The following is a 14,854-nucleotide window of genomic DNA, read 5'->3' as shown; positions in this document are numbered from 1 at the left end:
GTTCCCAGTTTCTTTAGGTACCTTTTCCTAAAACTGATTTGCCTGAGAACATGTCTGTGTGCATAATAATCCTACCTTTACTGGAAAGCATACCCCTCACTCTTCAAAAATCTTACTAAGGAGCCATATCCCAAAATGTAAAAATTTCCAGATCCAGGTTCTCAAACTGGAAGCTTCCTTTAAAAATTTAATTCAACTTCCCTTAATAACTAATTAAGGCAGTTTTAAATTTAACAACTTTGTCTCTTCCATCCCTTGAATTTGAGGGAGAGTACCGTGAAAGTTGTAGAGAATATTAGAAATAAAAACAGATTAAGAGGTACATTTAAAGAATGTTGTCACAGCTTAATTTTTTAATTCCAATATTTACAATATGCTGGAAGTTATTATCTTGAATCCATATGAACTTAGTGGTGAACCTTTAACGTCAATTTTTAAATGTGAGTATAAGTAACATTATTTTTCAAAATTGTTTTAGAAGGCATAAGGGCAAAAATGGGTGAATCAGTCAGCCCTTGTTGACTGATAATAGGCTCTTATCCATCCATCCATCCATCCATCCATCCATCCATCCATCTTCCCACCCATCCAGCCAACACCCATTGAGCATCTACTATCTGTCAGGCATTGTTTTGGGCACTAGATATAAAAATGGTGAGCAAAAACTGACCTGTGACATGCCAAATTCTTACTTATGAGTCGCTCTAGGGAATTGAGTGAGGGGAAACATTAATTTAGTACTTTCTCAAATAAATGTAAGAATTCACATTTGATAAGTACTTCCAAAGAGGGGTATTCAGTGATGAGAGAACGTATAAAGAGGATTGTATGTTACGAAGATTGACCTAACTCATGGTGGAGATGTTAGGAATAAGGTCTGAAGCCAGGAAAAGGTATTCAGCAATCTCTATGAAAGGACTGTGAAAAGCCAGGAAAATGTATTCAGCAATCTCTATGAAAGGACTGTGAAAACCCAGGAAGAAAGGCCATTTTAATGTGGAAGGATTGGTGAATAAGATCAACCTTTGCAGAGTCAGTTGTTTTTAGAAAGGGCCTTTGCCCTTACACAAATACAGTCCATATTTAAAAATCACTGGGACCAAATTTTCCCCAGGGAACATTTGGCAATTTCTGGAGACATTTTTGGTTGCTGCAACTGGGGTTGTGCTCACGGCATCTAGTGGGGTAGAGGCAAGGGATGCTGCTAAACATGCTGCAGTGTTCAGGATAGTGCCCTCCACAACGAAGTATCCAGGCTAGCCCTAAAGTCAATAGTGTTGGAGTTGAAAAAGCCTGTTATAGATGGGGGCAGGGCAGGCCTTGTCCAAGTGTCTACAGTGGATGTGGACCTATTCATCCATTCATTCATTGAACAGGTGCTTATTGAGTACCCACTATGTTCAAGACACCATTCTGGGCATAATCGAGGCATACCAGGCGCCCCCTAACCAAAACTGTCATCTCAAATGGCCTACCTGGGTGTGTTCCTGTTACCCAGCCTAAACTTTTCACCATTAAAATGGTGGCAAAACCGGTCTTGCTGTCTGTAGAAAAAGAGACAAAAATCTATGGATATGATTCACAATATGGCTGCTGCAACATTGCAAGAGTGAAAACAGCCTAAATGTCTGTCAACAGGGGAATAGCTACATCATTTGGTACATCCATACAATGGTATACTGAGCAGCCAATAAAAAAAGAAAGAGGCAAATTTCTTTGAGATGACACAGAAAATAACCATGAAGATATTAACTGGAAAAAAATTTCAGAACAGCAGGTTAAATGAGATTGATCTGAGTTGTGTGTTTTTTTTTTTTTTTTCCTGTGGTACACGGGCTTCTCACTGTTGTGGCTTCTCTCGTTGCGGAGCACAGGCTCCGGACGCGCAAGTTCAGCGGCCATGGCTCACGGGCCCAGCGGCTCCGCGGCATGTGGGATCTTCCCGAACCGGGGCACGAACCCGTGTTCCCTGCATCGGCAGGCGGACTCTCAACCACTGCGCCACCAGGGAAGCCCTGATTTGTGTTTTAAAAATTGGTTTTTTGTGTGTGTTTGCTTGTGCATGCAATTGCTGGGGAAAGTCTCACCAAATTCTTTAAAATGGCTACCTCTAGGAAGTGGGGAAAAATGTGTAACATGTTCATTGGGAAAAGTTCCCCACCTAATTCCCTCCTTTCACACCAGTTAGATTCTCCCCAGTTCATCCTCTCAGTTACTACCAATATTCAGCCAGTCACCAACTTCTGGAGAACATTCAAAAAACTTCCAGGATAGTATCCATTCCTTATTATTAACCCAGGGTCCTTCAAAACTTGCCTCCAGCCAGTCTTTATGGGCTCTTCTTGGGAGCCGCTCTTCCTGCAACAGCCCTGTTCCCACCCCACCTCCCCAGAGCTTAAGTCATAGTGAACTCACCAGGACTTGTCACACCATACTCTTTCAAGACAGGCTCACCTCTGTGCCTGAAAAGTAGTCCTTTTCTTTTTCTGCTTGTATTATTCAGGATAGACCAGGTTATACTACATTTATAAATAATCTCCAAATTTTAGTGACTTAAAGTCACAAAGGTCTGTTTCTCATACATCAACATTGACATGTCCATGTGTAGGTTGGATGGGCAGGTCTGCTCCGTGTCATCCTCAGTTGAGGGCCCAGACTGAGGGAGGTCCAGCCCTCTGCTTACAGGAAGGAAAGGGGAGAGATGTTTACTGTTACACTAGCACCTGGCAGTTACTCCTACTCACATTTCATTGGTCAAAATGAGTCTTATGGCCACACCTAACATAAAATGAGGTGGAGAATTTTAGTCCTATTATTTGCTTGGAAGGTGAGGAGGTGAGAGTCATAAATATTTGGGGAACCTGAATTCTATAATTGCTGGGGGGGCTTCCCTGGTGGCGCAGTGGTTGAGAGTCCACCTGCCGATGCAGGGGACACGGGTTCGTGCCCCGGTCCGGGAAGATCCCACATGCCGCGGAGCGGCTGGGCCCGTGAGCCATGGCCGCTGAGCCTGCGCGTCCGGAGCCTATGCTCCGCAACGGGAGAGGCCACAGCAGTGAGAGGCCCGCGTACCACACACACACACACACACACACACACACACACACAAAATATATATATATATAAAATATATATGTATATATCTCCACGAAGTCAAGTTTACTGATCATGTTCAATCAATCTATATCCTTACTTATTTATCTGGTCATTTCTTGTGATTTTTGTCCATCTTAGCTTCATATGTTTTGAAGCCACATCATAAAATGTATACAAATTTTATAATCATTCTATTTTCCTTGTGAATTGAAATTTTTATCATTATGATATATCCTTGTTTAGCTGTAGTAATGCTTTTGGCCTGAAAATATGTTTTGTCTGATATTAATATATACTATAAATATTAATATGATTTTGCTTAATATTTATGTTTTGTCTACCCTTAACTTTCAACATTTTAAAACTAATATTTTAGATGTGTTTCTTATAAACAGTATATAGATTTTTAAAATCCAGCTCAATACTCTGACTTCTAATTGACGTAGTTTGTTCATTTACATTTAATGAAATTACTGATATATCTGGATTCAAATCTACCATCTTATTAAATGTTTCCATTTGTCACATGCTCTATGTTCTTTTTATCCTCCTTTCTGTTTTTGCTTTTGGAGTGGCTAAATATTCTGTTTTACCCTCTCTTACGTTGCAAGTTATATACTTTTTTTACTATTCTTTTAGAAGTTACCCTAGAGATCACAATATGTATCTTTGATTTATCAAAGTCTAATGTTAACTAACATTTTTATCTTCTTCCATAGTAATACAAGGACCTTAGAACATCTTAGTTCCATTTACCCTTCCCTCCTTACTTACGTGTACTTGTTATATATTTTAACTTTTTAAATCCCCAGTGGACATTGCCATGTTATTTTGTACAGTCTACTTCATTTGGATTTCCACAAATTAATCTCTGCATTGTTCTTCATTTTTTCCTGCACCTGTAATCTATCATATTAAATCATTTTCTTTTCCCTTAAAGAACATGTTTTAGTATCTGCTGCTCGTAAAGAATCCTGAAAATGTCTTAAGTTAACCTTTGTTATTAGGGGCTCTTTTCACTGGGCGTGGAATTCTAGGTTGGCACTTCTTTTCTTTCAGCATTTGAAAGATATTTAAATTCTACTAATTTCTAGCTTCCATTGTTTCTGTCAAGAAGTAAGCTAACAGTCTGTTCCTTTTTTCAAGTAATGATAGCTGCTTTTAAGATTTTTTTCTTCTCTTTGTCTTTGGTTTTCATATATTTTACTATGACGTACCTAGGTGTAATTTTTATTTATCCTGCTTGGGGTTCTGGAATCTGTGGCTTGTTTTTAGTCAATTTTGGCAATTTCTCAAATATTTTCTCTTCAAATTATTGCTACTGCCCTATTCTCTCTCTTGTCTCCTTCTAGAACTTCAATCTTCACTTTATCTTCCATATCTCTTATTCCCTCCACTGTATTTTCCATCCTTGTGTCTCTCCATGTTTCATCCTGATGTTTTCTTCTAACCAACTTCCCAGTTCATCACTTCTCCCTTTGACTGTGTCTAATCCGCTTTAAACCCATCCACTCAGCTCTTTACTTTTGTTATTATATTTTCAACTCTAAATTACTATTTGATTATTTTTCAAATCATTATTGTCCCTTTTTAAAAAAAATTTCCAGTTCTCTGCCATATTTTTAAATCTCATCTTTTATCTCCTTTGCACAAAGTCTGTGTCCAGTAACTCCAAAAGTGGAATTCTCTGGAATTGTTTCCATTGTAGTTGTTTCTGTTGGATCTCATTCACGTTGTCTTGTTTCCTCATGTGTCTGGGTACCTTCAGACCGAATTGTACGTGAAAAATTGTTAGTAGAAGTAAAGTGAGACGTTATGGTGTTATCTTCCTCCAGAGAGTACGCTAAGTCCCCTACATACGAACAGGTTCCGTTCTGAGAGTGCGTTCATAAGTCCAGTTTGTTTGTTAGTGCAACAAAGTTAGCCTAGGTACCCAACTAACACAATCGGCTATATAGTACTGTATTGTAATAGGTTTATAATACTTTTCACACAAATAATACATAACAAACAAACAAAAAATAAACATTTTTAATCTTACCGTACAGTACCTTGAAAAGTACAGTAGTACAGTACAACAGCTGGCATACAGGGGCTGGCATCAACCGAATAGGCAAGAAGAGTTACTGACTGGAGGAGGGAGAGGAGGTGGGAGATGGCAGAGCTGAAGGATCATCAGCGATAGGAGATGGAGGGCAGCTGCAATTTCACTCACACCTGATGTTGATGGCACAGGTTCTGGTTCCTTGCTGGATTCAATTCTATCTACCCTCTTGAAAAAATCGATCCAGTGGTGTCTGGGTAGTAGCTCTTTTTTTTTTGTCACTGTAGATGACACAGTAGCACTGGATTGCATTCTGAACGACTGCTGCAACCCTTGTGTACCGTTCTATGTTCAGGTGTGCCTCCTCAAACAGAACTAACTTAGGTGATTGGACACTCGAACGCACGTTCGCATCTTTGAAAATTTGCAACTTGAAGGTTTGTGTGTAGAGGACTTACTGTACTTAACGTTTGCTTCTGCTAGGCACCCGGGGATACTAGCAATCTGGTCTGGCCAATCTGGCCTTAATCCAGTTTGAAGAATTAAGCTCATTGGAAGCTGGGTTGGGACTCTGCAAAATCTGGTTATTTTCAGTTCACCTAGTCTTAAGGAGCAATTTCAGGGTCTTTGTCTAAAGTGGGGTGTTACAGTACCCCAGCTCCTTTGGTGGGCACTGGATCCCACCTTGTGTCCCCTTAGACGTGCAGAGCTGCCTAGGTGCTGCTTAACTTCTCAGCTTCTTAGTTGTTTCTTCCTGAGGCAGCAAATATCCCAAGGGGGAAAGGGCCCCCAGTTGTTGGGCTTGTCTCCCTGAATGGCCATCTTTTCCCAGAACTTGGTTTGGCAATTCTTCATGATCTTATTAAGCTTTTGGTGCCTTCAGGCTGATTTTATTCTTATTTTGTCCAGCCTTTCTAATGGTCCCCAGCAGGAAAGCAGACCCCAATGATCTAGTCTGCCATTATCAGATGGTGAGAAATATAAATGTAGGAAGTTGTCCAGGTGTTTGTGCACATGCACACCTTATGTGAGTGGTGGGCACTGGGGTCAACCAGAGAGCATGTGCTTATTTTTGCCTTAGGGGGATGAAAGTCTCAAGTTGCCAGATTTTCCAATTTTTTCAAGAGAAGTAGGAAATGTGGGCTTTTTAAATGTGAAATCCCAATTTTCAGTGGTGGTTAAAAAAAATTAACTCTCAATGAGCCAAACAAGATCCATCTGGGGTCCAAACCGAGCCCACTGGAGACCAGTTTGAAATAGCTGGACTACAGTCTGTGTTGATGGGAGAAGTGGGGTGAAGGGTGGCTCTCCTTTACCAGGAAACGCTAGCCTCCAGCGGTCCAGGCTGCCTTGAATAAACACCAGGCCCTCATACAAAAAATAACTTTAAAACCACTTTATGTCTCTACGGAAATCTCTTAAAAATGCCAAGGGGGAGGATGGATTCCAATCATAACACCAAGAACATTTCTGAAAGCCTTCTCGCATCTCTCTCCCATATCCTCCTCATGGCAGTTCAGCAGCTACTCCAGTCCCCCAGAATTCATCTCTTTAATTCCCCCCAGTTCAGCCCATCCCTGGCTCTTATCTCTCTTGTCCCCCTTCTCACCTTCTGATCTGTTCTGCTTTTTCCATTAGGTGATTCTCCACCTTTGCTTCGGTGAACCCATCAAGGCATCTGAGTTACAGCACCACACAGTTCAGAATCCCTTCCCATAGTTTCCTACCTTCTGCACAAGAAAGGCTCCAAAACTTAGTGGGCCAAAGCTAAATCCTCCTTCACAGGAAGTGGGGGCAGGGAGAAACGATGCTGTAAATACTCTAAAATATGTGTGTTTTCCTGTCCCATCAGCTATGCCATCTGGGATGGGGTGAAGCCAGGACAAGACATCATTCTGCAAAGGAGGCAGAGCCCGTATCAGGATGCTTTGGCACCAGGGTGAGTTTTCAGATGGCTGCCATCTCCTTGTCACTTACCTTCTATTGAAAGGATAGGGTCCCACCCAAACCACCACCCCTCCCACAAATGGGGAGGGAGAAGCCAGAAGGAAGAGAAATCAAACGTGGACTTTTTCTGATGTGTCTAAAAACAGAAAGTTGGCAAAGCCTGTCATAGAATACAAAGTATTTGATAAATATAGCATCTGTTGAGCTTGGAACTCAAGCTAGAGATGCATGGAAATGAAATTTATTCCTTCCTTTAGTGTTTCCATATCAGTGTAACAATTCTGTCTCTCTCATTGATGAGGGTTCAGATGCTGCTTTCTGTGGCCAAGTGGCTTCCTTTCCCAGGGTCTGATGGTGGAGGAGGTGCTGGCCAAATTAAAGAAAGCACTAGACTGAGAGGATCATGGGTCATGGGTGTGGGTCCACCACTCTCACACCCACCCTTGACTTTGACTCGCAGTGTCAGGGCTCACTTACGCCAGCTGTGAGTTTTCTAAATAAGCCAGTGGTGCTGACTCACAGAAGCCTGGATAGTAATAATAACTGTGTAGTAGTATTACTCCCCCAGAGGGAGGCCACTTGCCATTTGGCAAGTGCACAGAGGCTGCTGTCTCCCTTCCCTGCCCCCCAAGCAGCTCCCCAAGGTGTGTGGGGCTCACATTCTCCTCCTGCTACTGAGGACCCCACAGGGCTGTCCCTCTCAGGTCAGGACGGGACTCAAGACCTGCCCTTTCTCAAAGCACATCCCATAGCCCAGGGAATTGCTAGCCACAGGGACTGTTGCCTCTCATCAGCTCTCCCAGATCCCAGCTCCTCAGATGTCCTGCTCTCTGCTGAGTTTCCTTTACTGAGAAGCAAAGCTGAGCCAGTCTAATAATAAATGAGAACAAGGGATCAAGTGGCCCCTTTTAAATGAGCTAGGTTTTTAAATTAGTTTTGTTTTTTGTTTTTTTTGCGGTACGCGGGCCTCTCACTGTTGTGGCCTCTCCCATTGCGGAGCACAGGCTCCGGACGCACAGGCTCAGCGGCCATGGCTCATGGGCCCAGCCGCTCCGTGGCATGTGGGATCTTCCCGGACCGGGGCACGAACCCGTGTCCCCTGCATCGGCAGGCAGACCCTCAACCACTGCGCCACCAGGGAAGCCCCTAAATTAGTTCTTTTAATTGTGGTAAGATACACATGACATAAAGCTACCATCTTAACAATTTTTAAGTATACAGTTCAGTGGCTCTAAGTACATTCACATTGTTGTGCAGCCATCACTGCCATCCATCTCCAGAACTCTTTTCATCTTCCCCAAATAAACTCCTTACCCAGCAGACAGCAACTCCACATTCCCCCCTCCCCCCAGCCCCTGGCAACCACCATTCTACTTTGTCTCTATGGATTTGACTACTCTAGATAGCGCATGTGGATGGAATCATACTGTATTTATTGTTTTGTGACTGGCTTATTTCACAGAGTATAACGTCCTCAAGGGGCTTCCCTGGTGGCGCAGTGGTTGAGAGTCTGCCTGCCGATGCAGGGGACACGGGTTCGTGCCCCAGTCCGGGAGGATCCCACATGCCGTGGAGCGGCTGGGCCCGTGAGCCATGGCCGCTGAGCCTGCGCGTCCGGAGCCTGTGCTCCGCAACGGGAGAGGCCACAGCAGTGAGAGGCCTGCGTACTGCAAAAAAAAAAAAAAAGAATAAAAATAATTTAATGTCCTCAAGGCTCATCCATTTTGTGGCATGTATCAGAATGTCCTTCCTTTTTAAAAAGGGCTGAATACTATTCCATTGTATGAACATACATACCACCTTTTGTTTATCCATTAATCCATTGATGGACACTTGGGTTGCTTCTACCTTTCGGCCATTGTGAATTATGCTGCAGTGAATGTGGGTGCTCTTTTCCTGCTTGTTTTGACCCATTTGTATTTTAACAGGATTTTTAAGGAAGGTAATCCAAATGGTGCAATATCTCAGGGATCTGAGGCTGACCCCTTGCGAGCTGTTTTAGGTGGAGACAGATTTGGTGCTCTTGTATCAAACTATGTCATGTGCACATGGGCCACCTGGGGATATGTGTTCTGGTATCGTGTGTTGTGTGCTTTCCTCACTGACAGGGATAGGAACTTATGTCCAGTGGAAGGAAAATGTTTCTGACTATAAACACTTAAGCTACTCGGCCATGGGAATCTTGACAGTGGTTGATTGGCAGACAGTGGTTGATTGGCGGTGGGAAGTGATGGGGTGATGCAGATGCAAGAAGGCTTTGGTATCAAACCGGCAAACATGTGTCCCCCACATGGGCTTCAAACACCTGCCTTGTCCTGATTCTTTAGGGTCCTTGCTGATTCACATCCACCCCCTCCCCAAGATCTCCTGTATCTTTTTTTTTTTTTTTTTTTTTTTTGCGGTACAACGGGCTTCTCACTGTTGTGGCCTCTCCCGTTGCGGAGCACAGGCTCTGGACGCGCAGGCTCAGCGGCCATGGCTCACGGGCCCAGCCGCTCCGCGGCATGTGGGATCTTCCCGGACCGGGGCACGAACCCGTGTCCCCTGCATCGGCAGGCGGACTCTCAACCACTGCGCCACCAGGGAAGCCCCTCCTGTATCTTTAACTCTTAATTTTCTCCCCATCAGCATTGCAACATGCTCAAGTGTAATGAAACAAAACTGCAAAGCAAATCATAACCTTCCTCCCCCCACCCCCCGAGCCCTATCACACTTCTTCTCCCACCCTCTCTCCCTCTCTTCCCCCTGGAGACCTGTCTTCCCTCCTCACTTCCACATCCCCACCCCCACTCACTCCTAAACCCGTCACACTCTGGCACCCATGCTCTCCTGGCTCTGGTTCCGATATGACCTTGCTGAGCCTCCTGATTTGACCTCCTGACGGACCCGAGTCTCAGCCCCCTGTTCAAGGCAAGAGCCCTGCATCCTGGGTGGTCCTGGCATCTGGCTTCAGAGGCAGTCCCTAGAACACCAAGAATTTTATATTTTATTAGTTTTTTAATTTTACACAGTTTTTAAAGGTTACACTTCATTTACAGTTATTACAAAATATTGGTTGTATTCCCTGTGTTGTACAATACATCCTTGAGCCTGTCTTACTTCTCCACCCCTACAGTGCCCCTCCCCACCCTTTCCACTGGTAGCCAGTAGTTCTCTGTATCTGTGAGTCTGCTTCTTTCTTGTTATACTCACTAGTTTGTCGTATTTTTTAGGTTCTACATATAAGTGGTATCATACAGTATTTGTCTTTTTCTGTCTGACTTATTTCACTTAGCATAATGCCCTCCAATTTTTTGTAGCTTAGTCGTATTAACTTGTATATATAAACCACATCTTCTTTATCTGTTCATCTGTTGATGGACACTTAGGTTGCTTCCATATCTTGGCCATTGTCAACATTGCTGATATTATTTATTTATTTATTTATTTATCTTCCCTATCAAGAGAAGGAGATGTAATCTAGACCCACACCCTTACAAACTCAGGAATAAAAGCAATATTTGCAAATCACTTTTCAGACAGTGGAGTGTAGAGATGAGGCAATCACCTCTATCATTAAACAGATTTTGATACAACTCCCGGTTCTGCTAGTTGCTAGCTGGGAGACCTTGGGCAAGTTGCTTAAACGCTGTGCCTCCTCTCCTCACCTTGACATGCAATTTTAGTTGCACCTACCTGGTAGGACTATTAGGAAAAATAAATAAGAAAATGTGTGTCGATGGAGCAACTAAGCCTGTGAGCCACAGCTATTGAGCCCGCATGCCACAACTACTGAAGCCTGCGTGGCTAGAGCCCATGCTCTGCAACAAGTGAAGCCACCACAATGAGAAGCCTGTGCACTGCAACGAAGAGTAGCCCCCGCTCACCGCAACTAGAGAAAGCCGGTGTGCAACAACAAAGACCCAATGCAGCCAAAAATAAATAAATTAATTAATTTTAAAAAGAAAATGTGCTGAGTGCTGAGCACAGCACATGGCTTATAGAAAGCATTTCATAAGGATGAGCTCTTCTTATTGCTCCTTTTTAATTGGTGTAAGTTGACCTTCGTACTTAAGTCTGTCTTGCTTTTCATACATGTAAAATTTGAATGAACAAATGTGCTAAGACTAAGGGGTTTATTGCAAAATTCTCTAGAGAATAAATGGTTTCCTAAGAGATGAGAAACGTTTACTAAAGACTGCATGAGAACTGCAGGGAGAAACATCGTCTAGAGGCTGCTGAAAGGCAGAGTCCCTGAATGAGGGTGAACATTCCTAGATGTTGGGAGATAAACCAAAAGACTCGGGAGTTAGATTAAACGTGTGCCTCGGTGATTAGCGTCAGATAAGATGAATGATCTCTATGATGCAAGTACAAACACAGACTGTGGGAAAACAGCCACTGGAAAAGCTATTGGAACTAAAATTAGATGATAGTCAACAGTCTGGCCACCAGATGAGGAATCTACTGTTTGATAAATTTCACAAAACTGTAGCCCTCATTTTAAAATAAGTAGAGATATTCCAAGAACAGATTGCAGGGTCCATGAATAGGTATAGGGATCTGATAAAATAGCTGAATTGTAGGCAGAAATTGAAGGACATTGAGGTGACATTGACACATGCTGCTCCACACATGGAGGCTGGAGGGTGGCTAGACTGAGGTGGAGAGTCTAGTCCTGGGTGATGCTGTGTGGCAGCTGGGAGCATGTGTGGCTCTCCAGTACCTGACCTGTGGCTGGTGGACACTGAGAGGTGCTGTGAGTGTAAAAGACACACAGCTTTCAAAGGCTGAGTAAAAAAAAAAAAAAAGTGAAATATATCAACAATGTAAAAAATATTAGTTGCATGTTAAAATAACAGTTTAGATGTAAATGTTGGGTGAAATAGAAGATATGAAAATCAATTTGACTGTTTATACTATTTTAATGTGGCTTCTAGAAAATGTAAAATTACACACGTGGCTTGTATTTGTGACTTGCTTTATATTTTTACTGGACTCTGCTGGTTGGTTCAGCTCCACACTCCCCTTGTACCACCCAGATCCAGCTGGTATTAACCATGACCGTGGACAAGTTATTTAACCCTTGGAAGCTTCAGTTTCCTAATCAGTAAAAGAGTGGTTGTAGGAATTACAGGGGGTAATTAAAAAGCATTAACAGTGTGCCTTGCCCAGAGTAGGTAGTCAACAAATGTAAGCTATTTTTTTTCTGTTAGTTAAACTCATAGAGCTGGAAGTTTCCTATAGGTCAGTAGCATTACGTATTTAAGGCAATACTAGAGGATGCCATCACAGTCTACCAAATGAGAGAGGAAAATCTGCCCACCTTTTAGAGCAGCGGTTCTCAACTGGGGATGTCACGTCTGGTGATGCCTGAGAGGGCTGCTACTGGCCGTCTAGTGGGTAGAGGCCAGGGATGCTGCTAAACATCCTACAATGTACAGAATAACCCCCACCCCAAAAAAACGCACACACACCAAATTATCACGTCAAAATATCAGTAGTGCCCAAGGTGAGAAACCCTGAATTAGAGGCTCTTGGTCATTTGCGACTAACACTGATTAATGGTCAAGGTCTAGAACATGTGTGACATAAAGAGAAACTACAAATGCCATCCAGGTGCATGCCCCCCAACCAGCAGCATCAGTATCACCCAGGGAGTTATTAGAAGTGCAAATTCTCAGGCTCCATCCCAGTCCCACCGAATCAGAATCTCTGGAGGTGGAGCCCAAAAATCTATGGTTTAACAAGCCCTCCAGCTGATTCTCATGTACTGTGAAGTCTGAGAAGCCTGCTCAGCTGACAGTTTCCTGGTTACACCCCAGTTTCCTGCACATCCAGGCCCGAGCAGCAGGTGGCAGCAAAGCCTATAAGGATGTTGTAACGCCTGCGAGAAGCTGCGTGCTTGCGATGAATCAGTTGGTAACCGAGCTGGGTGCCAGAGTGTTTTTACACTAGATCACAGTTAATAATGCCAGCTTTCTAATTTCAGGAAAGTCAGAGGGGAAATTGTTCATAATCATCCTAAGGTTCCTTCTTAGTCATATAATGTTCCCAGGGCTTTGAAATTGTTCAGTTCTAATGTCTGTTACAAAGGCGTTTTCTCCAACAGAGAATTTAGTGAGTAATCCGGTTTGGTCTATTCTCCTAAAATACTTCTCACCCAAAGCCATGAGAATAAATCATTTCTGCTGTCCCCAGGCAACTTTGGGCCAAGTATTCGACCCATCACCCGCCTTAATGGACCCTTGGCCCCTCCTCTACACATGGACCAGATCTAGTGAATGATGAACATCTCACGTTTCCCAGGATCTTTTGTCCAGCAGGTAAAACTAAATTTGTTCAGTAATCTTTATTAAGGGTAAGAGCGAGCAGGTTACAGTTCAGGTAATTTTCCATTTGTGCCACATGGGGGCGCCCTCCACACTGCCATGGGCATCCATGGTCCAGGTGAAGGCATTGAAGCAGAAGGTTGAGTGACCTTTTAGGCAGTGAAGGGCGGGGGAGGGAATGGTTACTTTTCTTCTATAAAGTAGCTGAGTGATGTGGCTTCACTTAGACCTCAGCCCTGCACTCTAGAGCTGGGTTTCTCAGAGGGTGATCCCCGGTCCAGCAGCATCAGCATCACCTGGGAAGTAGTTAGAAAAGCAAATTCTTGGCCCCATCCCAGACCAGCTGCATCAGACGCTCAGGAGGCGGGGCAGTGATCTCTTTTGATAAGTGGCTCCACCCCCTCCCTCCAGGTGATTGCGCTGCAGGCTCTAGCTTGAGCACCACTGTTCTCTAGTCTGGAGCATCTCCCTAGTTCTGGGACACAAAACCACGTTGCTATCTGATCTCATCAGACTTCTGCCAGGAGCTGAAATCTAGGAGCCCGCCTTCTTGATGTCCAACGTCTTCTTCAGGTCACTTACCTGAGAACACCTGAGGATACTGAGGTCAGTCACTCTGCATGAACCTGTGGAATCCCTGGGCTCTGAGGGATATAAAAGAGCGTTCAGTAGGGTTTCCGCCCTCACGGAGCTTCCACTCTCCTGTAGGAGATGGGATTGCCACTGGGAACCAAAGACCGAGAGGGGCCCTAAGGCTGTATTTCTGGCTACAGGGGGAGGCAGCGTGGAAGCACACACCTGCCAAGTTCCCTTCTCTGTCCTTGGCCTTCCATTCTCTCCCGCTGCTGCTGCAGCCCGCCCTCTCCTTCCTGCTCAACCGCCTGCCCTAGGGTTGCCCTGTTTTTCTCTTCCTTTTCCCCCAACCTCACACATCTCTTGTCCTATTTCTCCCACTCCATTCTGGTTTTGTTTTAAATCACAAAAGTCCAGGGATAGGTCCATCAGGGACGGGGACCCCAAGGGGCAGGGGGAAAGGAGAGAACCGAGTGGACAAGGGCAGATTTCCATGTGGGGTAAATCCCGAGAACCCCTGACTGCACTGGGATCGTGGTTGCTCTTGCCCCAAGCGCTGTGCAAGCCTGGGGGAGGGAGAGCACTCCAGGATGCAGAGTATGGGGGAAGCTTGGGGCGGCGTGTGGCTGGACCTGAGCTTAGCTTTGGCAGGGTCTTCGGGTGAGCAGAAGGGAGGGAGGGCCCGTGCCAGCCCAGTACTAGGAGGATCTGGGGTGTGATGGGGAGTCCTGGGAAGTGAGGCTGGATGAGTCCCCAGATTGGGGAGGTGACCGTTAAAGTTTGAGTTTGATGATGGAAGTACTAGGGAGATATACTAGATTCCTGAGCAAAGGAGAACCGTGCATAAGAATAAATTGTTATTGAGAAGGCATCAGCTGTGACA

Source organism: Hyperoodon ampullatus (genome assembly GCF_949752795.1).
Source record: "Hyperoodon ampullatus genome assembly, chromosome: 4".
Classification (NCBI taxonomy): domain Eukaryota; kingdom Metazoa; phylum Chordata; class Mammalia; order Artiodactyla; family Ziphiidae; genus Hyperoodon; species Hyperoodon ampullatus.
The sequence above is the reverse complement of the archived record's forward strand: the minus strand, read 5'-3'. Positions refer to the sequence as shown.